This window comes from Scomber japonicus, chromosome 6 (genome assembly GCF_027409825.1).
Source record: "Scomber japonicus isolate fScoJap1 chromosome 6, fScoJap1.pri, whole genome shotgun sequence".
Lineage (NCBI taxonomy): Eukaryota > Metazoa > Chordata > Actinopteri > Scombriformes > Scombridae > Scomber > Scomber japonicus.
Window position 1 is genome coordinate 32,836,553 of NC_070583.1, and position 23,241 is coordinate 32,859,793.

At 43.9% G+C, this 23,241-nt stretch overlaps 2 non-coding genes across 2 annotated transcripts; both read right to left on the reverse strand.

Annotated features, from left to right (window-relative positions):
* Positions 1-21,382: 21,382 nt before the first annotated feature.
* On the reverse strand, positions 21,383-21,546 carry LOC128361092 (U1 spliceosomal RNA). Its single transcript, XR_008321574.1, has one exon. It is a non-coding gene; the product is annotated as a U1 spliceosomal RNA (small nuclear RNA).
* A 1,039-nt stretch (positions 21,547-22,585) lies between these two features.
* LOC128361070 (U2 spliceosomal RNA) lies at positions 22,586-22,776 on the reverse strand. Its single transcript, XR_008321555.1, has one exon. It is a non-coding gene; the product is annotated as a U2 spliceosomal RNA (small nuclear RNA).
* Between the last annotated feature and the right edge of the window lie 465 nt (positions 22,777-23,241).

Sequence of the window (23,241 nt, forward strand, 5' to 3'; positions counted from 1 at the left end):
GACGCTATCTTGCTATCTAACACAGAAATAGCAGACAGAGGAGCTTTGTTGTCAGCACTGTTTCAGGCAAATAATCCAACTCATTCCAGAGGCCCCATGATGATGATAACAGGGTGCAAAAACAGATGGTGGTTCAGCATAGTTATCCAAATCAATATATCATCTCAGCCAGGCCAGTGAAAAAAAACAGTTTTGCTCAGTAATGGTTAGATTGTTAAATGTTAAATTTAATGAATAATGTTTCTGAGTAAAAATGGTTATGAAGTGATCGTCCCCTGACCAGAGTGAGCCCAGAAATGTCAGAGCTCGATCATGTGGCACAGATAGTACAGTTATATAAGACAAGTTGATATAATACCTCCTTTGTATCGTACAGCAATATGTCCCAAATACATTATAGTAACCTCTTACAGTGCAACTGCAGCTAATTGTTACAAGGTTTTATAAAGACACAGCAAGATTTTAATAGTAATGTATGCTATCAGTCTTTACCTGTCTGTAATATTGTATTGTTTTCTAATTCTGAATAATGTATTTTTCTGAACACTTTGTTGTTGCCTTTCCTCTAATATTGTTATGTTTTACACCTCAGGGCCGCTGTAAAAATGGATCACAATTATACAGCATTTCAAAATGTCTACTGTGTGTTTGTCATTATTCCAAAGCGTTGGGGTGCACCTCCTCCAATGGCCCCTTGATGCTTGTTTTTTTTTTTTTTTTTTTTTAAAGTGAAATCTTTGACCTTTCATTGCTGATTTGCAAATACAATGTTCTGTTATAGAGGATATTAGGTCTTAAAGAGGAGTATGTTTGGGAGGTGTTTGCTTTGATTGACCTGAAATCGTCCATCCAGCAACAAATTCCTGCCTACAATAACACTTATCTTACTTGAGGATCTATCTTTGAAGATTTCCAGTGTTCCTGTGATACTAATTGATATACTTAGTTGCAGGTGTTGTTGTGTCCATGACTACAGGGCTGAAAACCTCCTGGTTTAATCAGACTAGAGGACTCTGGATTCCTCACAGCTGCTGCAACTCTACTTTCCCCTCCTGCACTGGGACTGTGAATCAGCTTAACCAACAGGTAGATGTGTACACACAGATAGTTAAAATACTCATCCAAATGCTCCAGCCTGACTGTCTGGACACTTTTTGTCCTCATTGACATCTGTTCCTCAGTCTTTTTGAATGTTTCTCACTTTCAGGGTTGCCAGGTGAAGATGGACATGACTTTACAGTTTATGCTGAGTTTTATCATCTGGTGCTCCCTGCTGGTTTTCCTGGTGGAGGTGAGAATGATTACATTATATGACTGTTTATTCTGTGTATACACTTGATATGAAACTTACCCTGATTAAGAAATATTTATTACATCAGTACTCTCCCATCATTGGGAGTTGTATTTCTGACCATTTGATGAATATCCGTCCATGATTCACTCTCATAGCTCTGCACCAACACCTGTGGGTAATAGCTGCTAAATCCTCCACTGTGTTAAATTAATATGACTACTTAAAACAATGATTTTGAGTTAATGAATAAAAAAAGTCAAAACAGTTGTATATGTAAATCAGGTTTGCTCAATTTATTCAACCAAAATCACTGCACATTTATAAACACATTCATTTTTTCTACAAAATTTCACAAAAAGAAAACCATTGATTAAAAAGTCTTTCCAAATCTGAACAACCACCAACACAAACATGGGGGGGGTTAAAGGAGACAGATTCTAGGGGCCCCTAATGATGATGAAATTATAATACAGAAAACTAAATTATTAACTAACATATAATCACAACATATAATTTTTTATTTTCAATGTCCTGGTAATAATAACTTCATTTGTTTTGGAAACATTAACGCCTGCAGGGCCTCCCCTTCCCCCCCTCTATTTATGTAAAATGGTTCAGTCCGACTGGATCAGCTGCAGGTAGCGCACCTGCGGTTTGTCACACAGCCACAGCGGGCAAGGAGGAGGGGACGACAGTATGCCTCAAAAATCAAGCAGCCAAAAAAGAAAAAAGAAATTAAGAGAGGAGAAGGAGTTGAAGGATCGACAATATGTCACCCAGTATTTCAAAAAAAAGGTGGGTTTGTTAGTTGTGGTGGAAAGTTATGGAATATTAACTTTGTCCCTGTCTGTGGTCTATAAGCTAGCTCACTTTTCTCACCATGTTAGCTCAAGAAAACTGTGGATTTTTACATTTTACTGCTATATTAGTTAATAATCAATCCAGTCAAACATTTATCAAGCTGTTCTTATTCAATAGTTGATCTCCCCTGCCCCTGAATCAGCCCCAGTGCCCCCACATGAGGATGGAGGTGAGCAGCTGTGTGTGTTGAAATAATAATAATAATAATACATTTTACTACAGTTTCAAAACAATACAAAGGTGAATCTGTTATGGGAAATAATTAAAATGAATGAAATAAAAGTCATTTTGAACAATTTTAATGGTTTAAAAAGCATAAACCCTTTTTAAAAATGAAATAGAAGACGTGCAGTAAGAACAGAGGAGAACATCTGTGGTGTGTGCAGCAGACTGGGGTGACTGCTCTGTCCAATCAGAGAAGTTTACATGTTGGTGACTATGCTATTACAAATAGTTATATTATAGGAAATACTATAATTAATGTATGTCATGTACACTCTACAGAGCCAGGTCCAGGAACCTCTTCTGGTAATGATAGTCAGAAATACCATTAAAATGCATAATTGTATGTAAAATAGCATCAAAACATTTCGCCGCTGTGTTGGGGGGTCCTGTAAAGATTCTTTTCATGGGGCCCAAAATTCCTAGCGGCGCCCCTGCCTGTACGGCCATGTTGGAGACCGACTTGCTCACTCACTGAGAAATACTTTGCCTACGGGGACAATAAAGCTTCTATCTATAAAATTTTATTTACACACATGTATTTAAGTTAACACGTTGCTGTGCAATGTAGAGTGCAAATGCAGTAAGTAAGAGACAGATAAAGGAGTGATGAATGTTAGCGTGTGAGCACAGAGCCAGGAGAAGAGCTAGTTAACACAACTGTGTCTCCATACTCTCTGTGAAAGGGTTACAGTTAGAAAATCAGTAATGAGCATTAAATGTTCAGTAAATGTTCATACTAATGTATTATACACTGATCATTTTTCAGGCTCCTGCATCATCCACTAGTGGTGAAGATCAGACGACTGGTGCTCAGGCCACCCCTGTGACAGCTGAAGGAGAAGCTGCACACCCTGAGGTAATGCTTGAAACTGACAAACAAACTTTATGTGAAACCCACTAGGCACACTAGGAATCATTTTCTTGTTTTGTTTGTTTTGTTATTTCAGATCACATTGGAGGGATGGCATAAAATGTGTAAATCCAGTGTCAATGGTCTCCCTGCGGAAGACCTGAAGTGGCTGAAGGAAGATGACGACAGGGGGCTCTTTCAAAAGCCCATGGCATACCAGGACAAGTATGGGAAAACAAGGTGGAGGAGAGTCCTCAAAGACAACCGGATGTGGTTTCACCCACCCGAATCTCCTGGCGTAATGGGAGGGGGGGTAGAGTGCCCTCGGCACACTCCTTTTTTCAGAGCAGTCAGTTTTTCTGGAGACCAGTAGGTGTGTGGCGGTACAGTCTTCGCTGCCTCAGGCCCAAGTGTCCTGCAAGAGACAACAACAAGGCATTCCTGTACCGATGTGAGTACTCGAAGACTGTCCGGCGGATCTGTGACGTCGGAGGCTGGTATTCCATGTTAACAGAGGTCCTGGCCTGCAACGCCTGCCGGAAAGCTAGCAGTCAGAAGACCACGCCATTGGCCGGTTCCTGTCAAGGGAGGCAGACATCTTGAGGCAACTCAGCCCGGCGCACAGAGCAGTTTTCCCAGCCGTGTTAACATTACGGCGAGTCTCTGCATAATTTCACAGTGATTTGAATTCTTATTGATTGCACAATAACACATCTAAGGTTCATTGCCATTGTGTTCTAATTTTAGGCGTGGTGTGGACAAGGCAGTGATCCGCTTCATGAGGGATCACACTGAGGGAAACGCCATGACCAAGGTGTGGAGACAAGTGCTGGAGAGCCACTGCAAGGACTACTTGCAGAGGAAGGACCTCTACACGATTCTCCTCAGCCAGTACAACCAACCTGGAAAAATCACAAGTCAGATTTCATTTTCACACAGCACGGGCCCATTACGTGCCTGTAACAAAACAAAAAAGAAATGTTACACAGTACATAGGTCCGTGTATCATTTTTTCATTTGGTATTCATTTGAGAAGAAAAAATGTAGTTGCAACAGATTTACAAACAGGCGAAGAAAAAGAAGTCCATAAGTAATTTCTGGGACAAAATATCAAAAACAAGCCCTTTTCTTAATTTTCATAATAATTTTCATATTATCTCATTATTGTTTATTTTCACATTTTCTCTCCACTTTCAGGCATCTTGACTCCCCACTTCCAGAAACCACCACAGAGGAGAGAGCTGCCCTCACCTAAGCTGCTGAGGAAAGCCTTCCTCATTGCCGAGGCGGACGGCAGACTACTGGACGCAGATTATGTCTACGTTTGGCAAGGTCCTCAAGTATGACTCCACCAAGAAGGTATATTTGACACACTACTGTTGAAATGGTCAAACCACACAAAATGTAGAAACAAAATATAGACCCTTGTTCTTGTATTTATTATCAGATCTGCAAGAAGCTGTCTGGAGACAGCAAAGGCACAGCAGAGTGGTGCACGAACGTGGCCAACGAGCGGGGGCAGATCCTCATATCGGTCCTGACTTGCGAGGAGTCGCTCGATAAAATGAGGCCGATGGCTGACGGCCTCATGGCAAGGTACGAGAGGGCAGGAGAGGCACCTCCTGAACTTATGTATGTGGACCGTGGCTGCTGTTGTGTCCTGGGAGTGTCTTCAGTGGAGCAGCTGTTCAGTGGGTGGGCAGATGGAGGCATGCTCATTCGACTGGACATCTTCCACTGGATCCACAGGTCCGACGCCGCCCTCAAGACCGACCACCACCCCAAGTACGCCCTCTTTAAGTCCGCGCTCTCTGCTGCTGTGTTCTCCTACAACCGGGACGACATGGCGCTCCTGTTGCAGGCGATACGCGCCGGGCACCCGACCAAGTACGGTTCCCTGACTGATGGTGAGCTCATGGAAACGCACGTCACCAAGTACGACCTGAGCCATTATGTCCGGAGAATCACAGTCGGGGCCCAGGAGACGTTCATGCGCGTTCAGAGTGCCATTGATGTCCTGAAGGGCGCCGCCGGGATGGACGAAAACCAAGTCCACCTGTTTAAGGACGAGGCGGCCGTTGACCACGTGTGGGAGAACCAACAGAAGAACCTGGAGTGCATCCAGGATCCACCAGGGCGGAACATGTACACCGTCAAAAAGCATGTCACCCGCAATGGTGTGCGGCTCCCGTACTATACCACGGTCAGAGGGAGCAATAGTCTGGAGGGCTTTCACTCCTTCCTGCCCGACATGATCCCGGGCCCTCACTGTGCCGCCGTACCGTTCCAGGTGTACCTGCTGGCCGGCATCACTCGCTGGAACTCGGACAGGGAGTCGGCGAGTGTCAGAGGGCAAAAGGGGAGGAAGCACATGGTGTACCTGTCTCCTCTGGTTCATCGCCTGAATCAGCGGTGTCAGTAGCTGTTTGGGGAGGTGGAGGAAGTGAACTACAGGCCTCCTGTTCCAGCTGGTGATGAGCGGATTGGACTGGAGTACCTGTTTGCTCAGTCATCAGAGCCATTCAATGCTCCTGACCACTACTCTCAGGCCCGGGAGACACTCCAGGAAGCAGAGGACGAAGGCGACGATGTCCCTGCTGATGTCGAGGAGTCCCCGGTGAATGCGGAGGAGGAGGATGCAGGCTACACTTCTGAACACTGTGACACTCTAACTCCGCTGAGGAAAAACATCTCCCTCACCAACCAGGCTGTGGCTGCTGAGCTCGACCCCTGCGTGGAGGACGTGTGCGGGCCAAATCATCTGCCTGGGTACGAGCACATTGAGGAGCTGAGCAAAGTTCTGGTTGACATTGCCTTGGAAGAGGGGAAGCTTTCCATCAGCAACACCACAAGGCAGAAAGTCATCGCTGCCTGGAACAAGCTGGACCTCCCATGATCGCAACATCCAGCAGTTCGACTCCTTGTACTCTGCCCACTGGGGAAACGCTCTCTTCAGCCGCACCAGTGGAGATCCAGCAGAGTCTTCCTTGGTACAGAAGCTGAAGTTCAGCAAACGTTACTCAGCTGCACATCTGCTGGACTCGAGAAAAAACAGGCTGATGTTCTGCCTCATCAAACAGCTTTGGCTGCATCCAGACTGTAGAGGCAAGTCTCTAGGGTCACCGCAGAAACATCAGGTGACAAAGATGTACCAGCGGGTGCAGCAGAGAGTGACGGTGGACGACCCTGAGCTCAGCAAGCTCAGCATTCCCATCTTGAAGATCAATTCAAAGTGTGTGTCCGAGTTCATTCGCAGACAAGAGGCCTTGTCTGCCAGAAATGTAACAGATCAGGGTTTGTCTGTCCTCCGTCGCCACCAGAGCGTCGCTGACACCGCTCAAGCCCCGGCGCCAGAATTGCCAGAGGAAATCCCTCACACCAGCCGGCCTCAGGTGGAGTACGAGGTCACACCATCTTTGGCAGGAACAAGAGTGCTCAAAGCCAGAGTCCCCCGTCCTCTCCCCATTCTTCCTCAGTCCAGTCAGGTGGCGATGCCAAGCCACCCGGTCCAGTCTGGTGGCGATGCCAGTCAGGTGGTGATGACAGCGCCGCTTGTCTCGTCCACGTCGCAGCAGGCTTCCACGTGGTCCTCTCAGTCTCCAGCGAGATCAACAGTCTACAAGAGAAAAAGAGCTGAGCGTGACTTGTCTGGACTGCAGCGCCAGATGAAGGTATATCTCTGTGCGCTCTGTGGCCAGCCTACACAAGGCCACAAAAAGTACAGAAAGAAGACATTGTGAAGTCTCAAAGTCCTCCAGATCTAAGGGCTGCTCTGGAAAGTCATATGAGACGTTCAGTGACTTTCAGCAGGCGGTTGACAATCTTTTTAGTCAGTCACAGGCCTCTGAGTAAACACGTGTCCTAGTGTACATACTGTGTAAATATTTATTGGGTTTGCTAATATTTTACTGCTTGTTATATTGTATTATAGTTCTCTTCAAGATTTCACTTTTGAAAGTCCACCTATGTGCACTCTGTGGCCAGCCTACACAAGGCCACAAAAAGTACAGAAAGAAAACTTTTTGTTTTCTTTCTGTACTTTGGGGGGGGTATTTCTTGCGGGCTCACCCCATACAGCACCAGTTGTGCTGTGAGGACCTCCCTTGCTGGTAAGTACGGGAATTGCAAGGAGCCGGCCGTTGTCCACTGGTCTACAGCAGCACTGCACTCCCAGAGCAGATGCCTCACCGACTCAGGCGCGCCACAACCAGGTCGGGGACAGGTTGAGTGCGTTGACATGCCCCAGGAGTGCATGACGGACCTGACAGGGAGGATCTCGTGAGCCACCATCCATGACAGGTCCCGGAGTCTGTTTGGGAGAGCAGGATGGTTCACGTTGTGCCAAACTGTTGTGGGCTCGCCGAGTGCGAGCCCGTGCACCGGACTCACTGGTTCCCGCTCCTGCACAACAGAGACAAGTGATCTGTGGTTAGTTAAAATCTGCAACTCCTCATACTCAAGGTTAAAATGCCTTAAAAACTTCTGAATAAAATCATAAGCTGGTGGCAGGTTAAAAGACACAGGTATTCTTAGGTCCACATGTAAAATCTTCAGTTTTCTAAGGTAGAACCCCATCCAGAAGCGTGTCATTGCCGTCGTCTTGGGGTTTCTCGATGGGGTCATGGCTATTTTCATGTGTAGTGTGGTGTATGTGCTTCCTAAAAACAGGTGCATGTCCGGTACTTCTTTTCCTCCTTTCTCCTTTGGCCTTTTCATAATTTCTCTCTTCAATCTTTCCCACTTGGATCCCCACAGAAAGTAAAAAATGGCTCGCTCCAGGTTTAAAAGCACTTGCCTAGGAGGAATAAAAACAGAACTGATCAATAAAAACAAAGGTAAAATCACTGCTTTGATGATCAAAACCTTTCCTTCAATGGTCAGTCCTCTAAGTCCCCAGTATCCTAGTCTTTGTCTGACTTTCCCTACCACGTCTGGCCAATTTGTTTTCCCTTCCCCCTCCCTGTCAAATTTAATTCCCAGTATTTTTTGGTCAGTCTGGGTCACAGTCAGGGGGAGTCCTGTCGTCTCAGTCGCCGTCCATGGTCCATAAAATTGGGCTTGGGTCTTTTCTCTATTTAGTTTTGACCCAGAGGCCTGTCCAAACCAGTCAGTCAAGTCCAGGGTCCTGTTGACAGATAAAAAGTCGGTGCATAAAATGTTCACGTCGTCCATGTATAAGTTGCACGTATTTTCCAGTCCCCCACTCCCCAGCAGTCCGTTGTAGTCGTTTCTGCAGTCCCATCATGTGTCTGTATTCCCTATTCTTTCTTTTCTTACCTGCCTGCCTAAAGAAAGTCTGCGTCTTTCCCTTCACCATTTCCCACCAGTGTGCACGTGTTTCGTAGAAGTCTTGAAGGGTCTGCCACTCTTTGTACCGCTCCCTGAACTGCCTACCTAACTCCCTATCTTCTAAAAGGGAGCAGTTGAGTTTCCACAGACCACTTCCTGATGTCACGCCCGAAGAGAGTGAAAGGGTGCAAGAGAGCATAAGGTGATCGGAGAAGAAAACAGGAGTTAATCTAGCATCGGTGGGTGGGCAGTCCAGTGTAAAAACTTAATCTATGCGAGAGGCTCTGGTGCCATCACCACTGAACCAGGTGAAGCCCTGAAGTTTAAAATCTCTACAAATGCCCTGCAATAAAACCGATGTTTTGTCTACTTTAAAATCTTCCCCTACTCTTCTCCTATCTACCCTACTTAGAAAACAGTTAAAATCCCCCCCTACAACTAAAGGTGCCCTACCTAGCACGTGGGACTGCAAGTCTTCTAAAAGGTCATACTTGTCGTTAAAACCGTAAATGTTTAAAAGGTTGAAATCCTGTCCCATAAAAGCTAAATGTGCTAAAAGTGCCCGACCGTCTCTCACCACAGTACTGCCCTTCACCAGAACTTGAGGGTTTTTGATTAAAATGGCCACTCATCATTTTTATTGTGGTTGGATCCACTCCATATTGACATTTTTGGCCACATCTCCTCCCACTGTCTGTAATGTTTTAAAAACGGTAGGCTGCATTCCTGCAATAAAAACACATCTGACTTAAAGGAACTTAAAAAGGATAAAACACTCTGGGCTCTAACTCTCGACTTTACACTTCTCACATTAATGGTAGAGATGGGGAGTGTCATGAGTATGGTTAAAATAACAGGTAAGACATTTTAAAAGACTCAGAGGGTGTTAAAAACACATTTAAAAAACAGTTAGGTAATTTCTTGTGAACAGAGCTCTTCCTTCACCTCTGCGGGTGAAAAGTGAAGGGTTTGAGCTCTGTTCCCCTTTGGGACTCTGGGGGGTGGCCTCTGCTGCAATGTTGCATTTAATTTCGAGTCCCTGGGGGTTGATTGCAGAGCAATTGTTAAAAAAGAAACCTCATTGGGTGAATCGGAAGGGAAGACTCTGGGCTCCTCCACAGATGAACTGTCTGAGGAAGCCACAACTCTTCCCTTCTTCTCCAACACAATGGGAGAATCCGAGGACAATTCAGACAAAGGCCTCTTCAGGGTTCCCGCGAGGTCTTAAAAAGTCTTAAATGAATTTGGAAATAATACCTTTAAAAAGACTTGAAAAGGTCTTGAATTTTGATATCTGGGTCTTAAAATTTGAACAGTATATAACTTCTCCGTATCGCATTCTCCTCAAACGTTTTGTCAAGTATTATTTTTGATAAGCCTAAATAACGTAGCCTAAATGAAGAGTGGCGGAACCAATCATTGAGAACGCAACGCTGCCCCTACTGCTCTGCCCCGGGTCTGAGCACGTCACATTGCTACAGCACTACAGACACAGACCACAGCAACAAGCCAAGCAGAAGCGTGAAAAATCAAAGCAAATTTCAGCAGAAAACAAGAAAGTTTAACTTGCGCCGTTATGTTGTTTTTTAACATTTGTTTGCGTTTCCTTGCTACCCATTTCTTCAGCCTGATCTCTCAGAAATACGTGACGCGGGCACGACTTCTTAACAATGAATTCCGTGATGGGGACACGTAATGTGTTAAATTTTCGTGTCCCAATCACGGAAACAATACCAGTGTAAAGTCAATGGGAATCCTATTTCGTGGTGGACACACGGATTCCCCGGTTCAACTACGTCACATAGTGGGCAGTAATTATTGCTGTTTTCTAATCAATACATCTTTTATTTTATCGTTATTTTTAATATTCGTTTCACTGAATTTATTATAGTGCATTAAATACGATTTTTTGTTGTCTAAAACAGGTTGTGTGTGATATAACTGTCGTTTTGGTGTAATGAGGTAGTTATTATAGCCTATTTACTACCGCTGGACTTTTTGTTTACGTTTTTAAAAAGGAAATACTGTCCTCTTTTAGCATTTTACCACATGAATAATAATACAATCAATAGTTTCATAGGCTGTTATGAAATCGCGTCATACTACTAGAGCGCCAACATCATATTTTGATGCACATCGGTGCAAGGCTGATAGATATTTTTCTCAAAAGATATTTTCTTTTATAGCAGGTTAATAATAATTAAAATAGCCTGACATTGATAATGTGTTAATGAATGAGAAATAGAGTCAGTGTTACCACACCGGGAGCACAGCTGTGCAATAAGCTGTAGGCTATAGATTTTTTTTATTACATAGCCTATAATTTTCACTTGGAAACAATAACTACTCCATTAGTCAATATTTAACAGGGATATATTTCTCCTTGTCGAGTATTCATCTCACATTTATCCCGTTCTCAGACCGGATAACCCGCTGCTTGAAGTAGACTAATTTCCTCACTGTCGATTTTATTTATATCCTCAACATTTGCCAACACAACAACACAAGTGTCCTTGATACCTAAAAAAACGATGGGTAAACGTTATGATCATTGGATTTAATTATTTTCACCTTCGTTTGTGAGAAATCTGTTATAAAGGGGACAGTTTAGGACGATAGCAGAAGCGGCTACATTATCAATGTCAGGCTATTTTAATTATTATTAACCTGCTATGAAAGAAAATACCTTTTGAGTATGACGCGATTTCATAACAGCCTATGAAACTTGATTGTATTATTATTCATGTGGTAAAATGCTAAAAGAGGACAGTATTTCCTTTTTAAAAACGTAAACAAAAAGTCCAGCGGTAGTAAATAGGCTATAATAACTACCTCATTACACCAATGTGTTAAATTTTCGTGTCCCAATCACGGAAACAATACCAGTGTAAAGTCAATGGGAATCCTCTTTCGTGGTGGACACACGGATTCCCCGTGTTTCCACCACGGAAGATGTTTTTTTCAAAGGTATTTCCTTTCATAGTAGGCAAATTATATTAATAATAAGCTACTGAATGAGAAGAAGAGTCGGTCGTTACCACTGTATCAGTTAAACTCTTTTGTGGTCTGCTGAAATTTTCTTTGATTTTTCACACCTCTGTTTGGCTTGTTGTCTGTGGTCTGTGTCTGTTCTGTGGTGTTGTAGCGTTTAATACCACTATGCTGCAATGTTTCATCAATGCTTTACACAGTCCACACTTTCATTTGTTTGAGAAATAAATGAACAAATTAAAAAAAAAAAAAAAGTTTTTCTTTGCCAGTAGGTCTGTGAAATGGGTTTTAATTTTTTTTATAAATGGTCTTAAAAAGGTCTTAAAAAGACTTAAATTTGACTTGAAGAAACATGTAGGAACCCTGCTGTTTGCTGGGCATTGGGGAGGGAGGCATCCTCACTATCATCCTGTGGTTGGTCTTCATTGCTAGCTCCGCCTTCTGCCTGCACCACCTCATCCTTTGGAGTACTCTCCATTGGAGGGGTAAATGCAGGCCCCTCCCTCACTCCCTCCTCACCTGTTCCCTCTCTTCCAATCACAGGATTTGGAGGGAGATTTGAATTTTCCTGCCCAGCTACGTCAATTTGCTCTCCTAACCGTTCTGTCTGTCCGCCATCTTTTGCCTTGTCCGTGACTTTTGCAGCCTTCAATTTGTTGGCAAATGACTTTGGGCAATCTCTGAAAAGGTGGTTTGTTTCCCCACAAAGATTGCATCGTCTGCCATTGGTACACTCTTCAAAAGTGTGTCCAATTTCTCTGCATTTTCGTCAAACATGCTTCAACCAGGTGCCCATGCTCACCACACTTGTGGCAGAGTTTGGGTTGGCCCTGGTAATGGATATAGCCCCTGTTCTCTCCCAGAACTACCATAGACTGCAGATGTTTCAAGCCCTGGAAGCCTTGGGGGTCCTGCCATTGCTGGATGGGGACCCTCCAAGCGCAATTCTAGATGCCGTACTCATCTCTCACTTTCGTAGCCTGGCCTTTGACGGTGCAATATCTCCCCAGCCACAAACAAATGTCATCTGCATTTACTGTTTCATTGAACATTCTGACAATAACGGTTTTCAACGTATTGTCAGTCAGTTTCTCCACATTGAACACAGCAAACTGGGGTTTTACATTTTCAAATCTCACCCAAAACTCTCGAAGCAACACAGCAGTTCTAAAGCTCAAGTCGAATCCATTGTTATATGGCAATGTTAGAATACAGTTTAAGTCATCCGGTTTAAATTTCAATGTACCTTGTATCAGTTTCCTTGAGAAGTCCAGCCTCGACATCTTCATGGAGTCTACATATTTTTTTGCAAAAGTAAAACGGACACTGTGGTGCCTCCGCATGCCGGCATGGTTAGCCGACATGGTGGAGGCACCACCAGCTAAAAAAACGGTTAAAAGAGAAAAAAATCCCTTAAAACCAGATAAGACACAAAATAAATAATCAATAGGATTTTTAGGCGCTTTATTAATTAATGTCACATTGATAACAACACAGGACATTCACAGATATGACAGTACATTACAAACAACTATCTACATATTTACATTAGATGTACATAAAGGACATCAAAACTGTTAGCATTTCCCCAATGGTGTATCAACATTCCAAATTCATTTGTCTTAGTGATCAAACATGATTAAAATCACTGAGTTTTCTATTTAAATCCCTCCCACATTGACTCTGTAATGAACCCATATGGAATTTTCCATTGTACAATAATTTCATCATAGCTGTATTTCTTCCTGTCTTTTTGAATGTAATCTTTTACAATAGAAAGTCCTACTTTCACAACTGATTCAGGGGATTTATACACATTCTTAAAGGCCAACAAGTTTCTACATTTCCATATACCATCTTTTATACAGTTGATAACAGTCCACCATCTTACAGCTTTTTCAGTCTCTTTGGGGTCCATATCCCCATAAATTATGTCATTATGATCAGGACTCTTATGTAGGGCCATTAGCCATGAATTTATTGTTCCCCAAACCTTTTGCACAAAACGACAGGACCAGAAAAGATGGTTTACTGTCTCGTCAACCTGACAATTCATTCTCGGACACTTTGGACTTCTGATGCATCTTCTTCTGTACAAGAAGGCTCTAGTCTGGAGGCAGCCATGAACTGCCCTCCAGGCTAGGTCCTTGTGACTATTCAAAAGGAAAGGGCAGTTTGCATTCTTCCAAATCTGAACACACTGGGGTTCTGTGAGCTTTCCTACTGGAACAAGGTTGGAGGAGTAGGTAGAAAGTCTCTCCTCAATGTTTTTCCTGTTAATGTGTCCTGAGTGGGACTTGTCCAATTTTGCTATTTTAAAAAGTGACAAGGCCTTGGGACCATATGAAGTGCAAATCATGATGTAGACCTTAACATAAACACAGGAAGTACTTGTTAAGCTTTAAAGGGCCAGTTCCACAACATGTAAATTACTGTTAATTGTTTTTCCACAGGTCTTTTGGGTGGTGCCAGGTGACCTGCATGGTGCAAGGTGTAACACACATTTTCTGAGCTCTGTTGGACTTTTTTTGGTATTATATTCCATAAATGGTCATGCTGAACACTAAACTGTGTATTGATAACCCAAAGTTTGCCCTGTGATAAAACATTTAAGTATGAGAAAATGGTATAATTTGTGTCATTATGAGTAATTGTGTTCTTGCCCCTGCAGCAGTGTCCACCACCGCCTCAAAGGCCCCTGCAGCAGTATCTGCCACCGCCTGAAAGGCCCCTGCAGCAGTGTCAGAGAGAGATTTTTACATCTCATTTTCCATTCTAGCCTGTTTAAAGGGTTAATTCCACCTTTTTATATACAGAAGAGGAACAAGCTGTTTAGGAATTAGTATGTGTGTTATTAATGACCAGAGAAATGCATGAAACCCCCCCCCCCCCCAAAAAATTAAAAATATTGTGGTATGTTTTTTTTTTCTTGCCTGTTTAAAGGAGAAGAGGAAGAGGACCTGATCTCACGCTGAGCTGTTTAGGAACTAGTATGTGTGATATTAATGACCAGAGAAAGCAATAATGTATCCTGGTGGAGATGCAATGCATGTTCTTTTATATCTAATTTTCCATTCCTGCCTGTTTAAAGGGCTAAGTCACCTTTTTTTTACACTGAACTGGTTTGTGTGTCGTCCATGCAAATGATCACAGCTCGTATAAGTTCATCCTGTCTGTGCATTTCTAAGGGAATCACATAAGCTCCATACTTGCTGCATTTCAAATGGTTCACATAATTTAATCAATTGCCAGTTTGTTACAGAGTTTGCACCACTTATGTAAAATATCAACTAAGGCTGACCCTGCATTACTGCTAAGAGAAGCCACATATCAGAATCTAGTTTTAAGGCTCATATTCCTCAAGAAATTCATTTTTAAATCAATTTATCGCTAAACTGAGTGAAACACAAAAAATTGCAGTCAGTTAGTGTAATGTCGAATGTTTGATGTGCCGTCTTTTCTTGACCTTTTGCCCTCTCTCACTCACTTCTCTCCATTTGTATCAGCAGCAGGAGGAGGTGGAAGAGAGACATGAGAAGGGCCGAGAAGGGATGGACAGCAGAGGAAGGAGGGAGGGGGAGAGAGACAGACAGACAGACAGACAAAAGGGAGACACACCATGGTATATGTTAACAAAAAGATATTTATTTGACTCCAAATTAAACCAAATTGATTTTTTTTTCAAATTAAAGTACTTAAGTTATGATGAACAAGGGGTAAGGCCTTCGAAGAAAAACAAAAGGTGAGGATTATCAAGAGCTCTTTGTGAATGAGGAGGGAGTCACATATATACACACACTACAGAACACCGGGTCAAGGTGCCCCTGAGTAAACACAATCAACCCTCCCCTGCAAAAGGAATAAATGAAACTTGAATAAAGTGGCTCAGTTATTACGTTGGCCCACACACAGTGGCCTTGTGTAGGCTGGCCACAGAGTGCATATAGGTGGACTTTCAACAGTGAAATCTTGAACTGTATTAACAACACAGAACTATAAATACAATATAACAAGCGGTAAAATATTAGCAAACCCAATAAATATTTACACAGTATTTACACAATATGTACACTAAGACACGGGTTTACTCCTGTGACTGACTAAAAAGATTGTCAACCGCCTGCTGAAAGTCAGCGAACGTCTCGTATGTCTTTCCAGAGCAGCCCTTGGATGTGGATGACTTTGACACTTCACAAAAAGTCTTCTTCCTGTACTTTTTGTGGCCTTGTGTAGGCTGGCCACAGAGCGCACAGAGATACACCTTCATCTGGCGCTGCGGTCCAGACAAGTCACGCTCAGCTCTTTTTCTCTTGTAGACTGTTGATTGCGCTGGAGACTGAGAGGACCACGTGGAAGCCTGCTGCGACGTGGACGAGATAAGCGGCGCTGTCATCACCACCTGACTGGCGTCACCACCAGACTGGACCGGGTGGCTTGGCATCGCCACCAGACTGGACTGAGGAAGAATGGGGAGAGGACGGGGGACTCTGGCTTTGAGCACTCTTGTTCTTGCCAAAGATGGTGTGGCCTCATACTCCACCTGAGGCCGGCTGGTGTGAGGGATTTCCTCGGGCAATTCTAGTGCCGGGGCTTGAGCGGTGTCAGCGACGCTCTGGGGGCGACGGAGGACAGACAAACCCTGATCTGTTACATTTCTGGCAGACAAGGCCTCTTGTCTGTGAATGAACTCGGACACACACTTGGAATTGATCTTCAAGTAGTGTCTGCCACCGCCGCTAAGGCCCCTTCAGTAGTGTCTGCCACCGCCGCTAAGGCCCCTTCAGTAGTGTCTGCCACCGCCGCTAAGGCCCCTTCAGTAGTGTCTGCCACCGCCGCTAAGGCCCCTTTAGCTGTGTCTGCCACCGCCGCTAAGGCCCCTTTAGCTGTGTCTGCCACCGCCTCAAAGGCCCCTGCAGCAGTGTCCGCCACCGCCACAAAGGCCCCTTTAGCTGCGTCTGCCACCGCCACAAAGGCCCCTGCAGCTGTGTCCGCCACCGCCACAAAGGCCCCTTTAGCTGCGTCTGCCACCGCCACAAAGGCCCCTGCAGCTGTGTCCGCCACCGCCACAAAGGCCCCTGTAGCTGTGTCCGCCACCGCCTCAAAGGCCCCTGTAGCTGTGTCCGCCTCTGTTACCGCCACCTCCAGCTCATCATGGTCCAGTTGGGAAGATGATGCTGTGCTGCCGGAGGCTCTTGCCACCTTTGAAGGAGAAGGTATACATATCAATGAGGTCTTGAATTAATGTCACCACTGCACATATCTTGTATTAATGCAGAACCTGTATCAAATAAGTCAACATAAAACACGTATCAACAAAAGTCTTTGATGTTATCAGAGGATGCTTGGGGAAGAGAAGCAGGAATGTGCCAGTCAGATGATCCACAGAAGCCACATATCTGTCACCATTAGCTGTAAGGTCATACGTGCACCACAAAAAGTATGCTCAACTAAATGAATGTATTTAAGTTATCACGTTGCTGTGCAATGCAGAGTGCAAATGCAGTAAGTAAGAGACAGATAAAGGAGTGATGAATGTTAGTGTGTGAGCACAGAGCCAGGAGAAGAGCTAGTTAACACAACTGTGTCTCCATACTATCTGTGAAAGGGTTACAGTTAGAAAATCAAAGCAGAGACAACAAATCAGTAGATGTTCATACTAATGTATTATACACTGATCATTTTTAAAGGCTCCTGCATCATCCACTAGTGGTGAAGATCAGACGACTGGTGCTCAGGCTACCCCCGTGACAGCTGAAGGAGAAGCTGCACACCCTGAGGTAATGCTTGAAACTGACAAACAAACTTTATGTGAAACCCACTAGGCACACTAGGAATCATTTTCTTGTTTTGTTTGTTTTGTTATTTCAGATCACATTGGAGGGATGGCATAAAATGTGGGAATCCAGTGTCAATGGTCTCCCTGCGGAAGACCTGAAGTGGCTGAAGGAAGATGATGAGAGGGGGCTCTTTCAAAAGCCCATGGCATACCAGGACAAGTATGGGAAAACAAGGTGGAGGAGAGTCCTTAAAGACGACCGGATGTGGTTTCACCTACCCGAATCTCCTGGCGTAATGGGGGGGGGGGGGGGGTGTGCTCTCGGCACACTCTTTTTTCAGAGCAGTCTGTTTGTCTGGAGACCAGTAGGTGTGTGGCCTGCAAGAGACAACAACAAGGCGTCCCTGTACCGATGTGGCTACTCGAAGACTGTCCGGCGGATCTGCAACGTTGGAGGCTGGTACTCCATGTTAACAGAGGTCCTGGCCTGCAACGCCTGCCAGAAAGCTGCCAAACAGTCAGAAGACCACGCCATTGGCCGGTTCCTGTCATGGGAGGCAGACATCTTGAGGCAACTCAGCCCGGCGCACAGAGCAGTTTTCCCAGCCGTGTTAACATTACGGTGAGTCTCTGCATAATTTCACAGTGATTTGAATTCTTATTGATTGCACAATAACACATCTAAGGTTCATTGCCATTGTGTTCAGAACTGAAATCAGCCCCAACTGTGAACGTTATTAAATCCAGGTTAAAAACACGTCTCTTCTCCTGAGCTTATGATTGAGCTTTTTTAAAGCACGTTACATTTTAATCTTTCATTTGCACTCTATGGCCTTTTAATTATTTTAAATCTTATGTCTTTCTATTTTTCTGTACTTTGTTTTTATTATGGGGGGGTGGGGGGGGGGGTTAATTGTATGTTTTAATGTTTCTGTTTTATGTAAAGCACATTGAGTTGCCATTGTGTATGAAATGCGCTATATATTGCCCTAATATATGGTCCCCGGGTGGGGGACGTATCAGATATTAAACTGATAACAGATTTTTTTTTTTCTTTCGAAAAAGTTTTGACACTTGTTCAAATTATTTCAACAATGATTCACATTTGAGATAAAATATTCACATGTGGACATTATACATACAATGAATCACAATAAATATGTGCCGTCTGTAAAACCATATTTAAAACAATAAAAACAATTGTTCTAAAATGGTGATACAGATTAAATAGCTGTTCATTTGTAAAGCATATGTCAAGTGTTTTTGTCTGAGTGTCCATTTAAAAAGTCCATAAAAGGAGTGCATCAGTTAAAAAGGTCTTTTGTTCGATTTCATCTTTGTGCAGGAGCGCAGTGAGACCCTACCAAGGGTAACTCATTCTGCTCCCCCAAACATTTGGTCTCTCAGGATGCTGTCGTGGTGGTCAGAGGAGATCCTCGCCCCGATGCTCCTTCCCACCTGCCTCACCCGGAGAGCCAGGCCGCTGCTGCTGTGACCTTTTGTTGTGTGGCTCCCGCTCCTTCATCCGAATGGGCACAGAGGCGATTCTTCTTTGTGGCTGTGTCCTAGGCCAGCCGCCTACAGCTACGGCCATTTCGACCGTTGCTGCGGCCATTCGGATCACAGCCACGGGGGGGATCTGCATGTGCTTTCTTACCAGCAACTTTCTGGAGGTCCAAGTGGCGTCTTTGATGGCGGCTAGGGTGAGCCATTGTTTTGCAAAGTCTTTTGACAGTAATTTTTGCAGGCTCACCCCATACAGCACCAGTTGTGCTGTGAGGACCTCCCTTGCTGGTAAGTACGGGAATTGCAAGGAGCCGGCCGTTGCCCACTGGTCTACAGCAGCACTGCACTCTCAGAGCAGATGCCTCACCGACTCAGGCGCGCCACAACCAGGTCGGGGACAGGTTGAGTGCGTTGACAAGCCCCAGGAGTGCATGACGGACCTGACCGGGAGGATCTCGTGAGCCACCATCCATGACAGGTCCCGGAGTCTGTTTGGGAGAGCAGGATGGTTCACGCTGCGCCAAACTGTTGTGGGCTCGCCGAGTGTGAGCCCGCGCACCGGACTCACTGGTTCCTGGACCTGTGGTTAGTTAAAATCTGCAACTCCTCATGCTCAAGGTTAAAATGCCTTAAAAACTTCTGAATAAAATCAAACGCTGGTGGCAGGTTAAAAGACACAGGTATTCTTAGGACCACATGTAAAATCTTCAGTTTTCTGAGGTAGGACCCCATCCAGAAGCGTGTCATTGCAGTCATTGAGTGGTGTGCAATATTTATTTATTTGTTTTAGCTAATTTATTCCAGATTTTAGATTGTCTATAGTCTCTTATCGATTATTTAGTGTTTTATCTGGTTTTAAAGTGATTTTATTCTCTTTTAACCGTTTTTTAGCTGGTGGTGCCTCCACCATGTCGGCTAACCATGCCGGCATGCGGAGGCACCACAGTGTCCGTTTTACTTTTGCAAAAAAATATGTAGACTCCATGAAGATGTTGAGGCTGGACTTCTCAAGGAAACTGATTCAAGGTTTGTTGAAATTTAAACCGGATGACTTAAATTGTATTCTGACATTGCCATATAACAATGGATTCGACTTGAGCTTTAGAACTGCTGTGTTGCTTAGAGAGTTTTGGACACGATATGAAAATGTAAAACCCCAGTTTGCTGTGTTCAATGTGGAAAAACTGACTGACAATACGTTGAAAACCGTTATTGTCAGTTCGGCTGCACATCTGCTGGACTCAAGAAAAAACAAGCTGATGTACTGCCTCATCAAGGCTTGAGGGTCACCGCAGAAACATCAGGTGACAAAGATGTACCAGCGGGTGCAGCAGAGAGTGACGGCAGACGACGCTGAGCTCAGCAAGCTCGGCATTCCAAACTTGAAGATTAATTCAAAGTGTGTCTCTGAGTTCATCCGCAGACAAGAGGCCTTGGCTGCCAGAAATGTCACAGATAAAGGTTTGTCTGTCCTCCGTCGCCACCAGAGCATCGCTGACACCACTCAAACCCCAGCGCCAGAATTGCCCGAGGAAATCCCTCACACCAGCCGGCCTCAGGTGGAGTACGAGGTCACACCATCTTGGGCAGGAAAAAGACTGCTTAAAACAAGAGTCCCCCGTCCCCTCCCCTTTCTTCCTCAATCGGCATCATTACCAAGCCAAACAAGTCTCCAAGCCACCCAGTCCAGTCAAGCAGTGATGCCAGCATCACAAACAGTGCCACTTACCTTGTCCACGTCGCAGGCTTCCACATGGTCCTCTCAGTCTCCAGCGGTGTAACAATTTATTGCCTGCTGCAGATCAAATAATCAAATTATAGGTCTGAAAACGCTCTAAATAATAGTTCTACTTCGTTTGGTCTTTTTTTTAAGACTTGCTCAAGACCCAAGAATCCCCATTTAAGGGCAGGACCAGGAGTCAATCTCTGGTTTCCCAATCCCAGGGTTACCAGCCCACAGAAAAGACCAAACAGACCCCGGTCCAGTCTAAACAGCATGTGTCCACTAACCCGCCCAGAGTCCCCGTCCACAAACAGGGTTCATGATCACCCCTTGGAATCACCTCTCACTGACTCCCCTGTAAGTGATATTCACATTATATGCAATGAATGTAAATTAGAATTGGTTTTACATGTTTTGTCATTTCTCGTATATTCTAACATTACTCTGTACACAGCAATAACCAAATGCTTTCTATGTATTATCTGTGTTGCAGGTGGAGGAGGTGGTTGGGTGCATCCCCATCTGCTGACATTTCATGGCTCAAAGAGGACACAGAAAGAGGGCTGTTCACCCCCTTTCAAATGTAAAAGTCAGATTTATTCCATCCATACTAACCAATATTTGCTCAGCAGATGCCGTCATTGTTACTGTATCACATGCTTTGAAACAATGAACCATTTTCAATGTAAATGTGTGTGTGTGTATATATACATGTCAATATAACATTTTATGTTAATTTACAGCTTCTTAAAATCTTTTTCCTCCAACTCAAATATTCTATATCAGAGTCCATACTTTCAACCATCTGAACACCAGCTCTCATCAACTACTACTGATTATCAGGTTAGTTTTCTTTCAACAGTTCATCAGGGGAGAGCGCGAACGCAGTCCCCCACTACCAGAAATTATGCAATCGAGATTCCCACATTTGGGGAATTCGCAGAGGTCAGCACAACCGGAGTGCAATGGTTGAGCCTCGCCCTGGGTGAACCACCTTCTTGATCATGGTATCTCCCTTGCCAGGTAAGTATGAGTTGTACAGATCCGAGCCAAGGAAGTCTTTCACAGACACGGCACCCTGACCGATGGTAAACCATCCAAACATCATCCAAACCACACGCTGTATGAGACTGTGGATCTGCAGGGATCCAACACACAAGGAGACCTTTATACTAAACATAATAAACATTATTTAAACTTTATATGACAAAAAAATTACTGGCTTTCCCATGATGCACTGCTGCACTACCACATCATACCCTCACCTAAAATCACCCACTGTTTCAGTTTTACCTCCAACAAATGAGAAACAAACCAACAACAGCTTCAGATGAGCCAAAGTGAAATCATACTGCAGTCACAAGTTGATTTAACCACATTTGAATTTTGGGAAAAAAAAAAAAAGAAAGCACATGTTTCCCCCCTCCTCACATTACCACTGCTTCCTGTTTCTTTGTTACTAGGGCAACAGACATTCGAGCTACTGCCACCTACTGGTCAAGAGTGGCAACAACACTGTTTAAGAAACAGCACATTGACTCTTGAGACATTCAGCATGATTTATCTATATAACAGCAAGAATAAATGATTCTTATCAGAAAACAGCAGAAATGCAACAGTGAGGACCCCTTAACCACTGTAAAAAATAACTACAACTTTTAATACCCTCTCTACAACACCGACCATTCCTGCAGAGTATGGCTCACTAAACACTATATTACTTGTTGTGTGCATTTATATGTAATAGAGCCATGCATGTCACAACTTAGCAGCTCCCCGCTCTATGAATAAGGATTACAAAGGATTGCTGCATATGAGCACAGATTTCTAGAGTGTGCGACCTCACTACAGTGTTGACATAGCTACTCAATCGTACATTGGCAGTCATGGGCAATCCTAGGATCAAGCTTGCATAATAATTAAAGTTGTATAAAATAATTCATAGGAAAAAAATAATTTACTTATTTTTAGGAGTGCTTGAACAACCTTGAAATGGATCTAAACTCATCAGTGCTGCTAGACTGGCCTACCTACTCAGTTAAGTTTTTTTTTTTTATATTAAACAGAGAGAGGGGGTGCACCGTTCCTGGAGGTACTGCAATACCAGGTCGATGCGTGGAGTGGACGGAGCAAGCCCCTATTCCATCTCCCTGTTCCAAAAATCAATTTAATATATGGTCCCCGGATAGGGGACGTATCAGATATTAAACTGATAAGAACAGATACTACACTTGATCTTAGCCAAAAGGCCGAGAAGCGATAACTGAGAAAGGGTCGGAGTTAAAAGGAGTGCTCGTCTGCAGCGTCAGTCTCACTCACGGTTTCACAGAGTCCAATACGAGTCAAAGACAGATTTAACTAATTTTAAAAACTTTGATGACATAATTTAAATAAACACAAATCAATCTCAAATGTAAGAGGAAATAAATTGGAAGTCACATAAGAGTCTGATGTCTGGTGGAGAAAATAATGTTTTTAACAATGTATTAACTAACAGAGCTGCAGCTCCATCTACCAGAGAAAACAGCAAACTGCACCCCATTAAAAACAATTTCTAAATAGATCTAAATATTTCATTTTTCATGTCATTTAACATTAAAAAAAAAAACATGGACTTGCAAACTAAAAAAGGACAAACGAGAAAGCAGAGGGTATCCCTGTGCCATCGCTTCACCTGTGCCTGGGAAAGCTGGTGGTGTCATTTGGACAATATGAAAATGCACCAA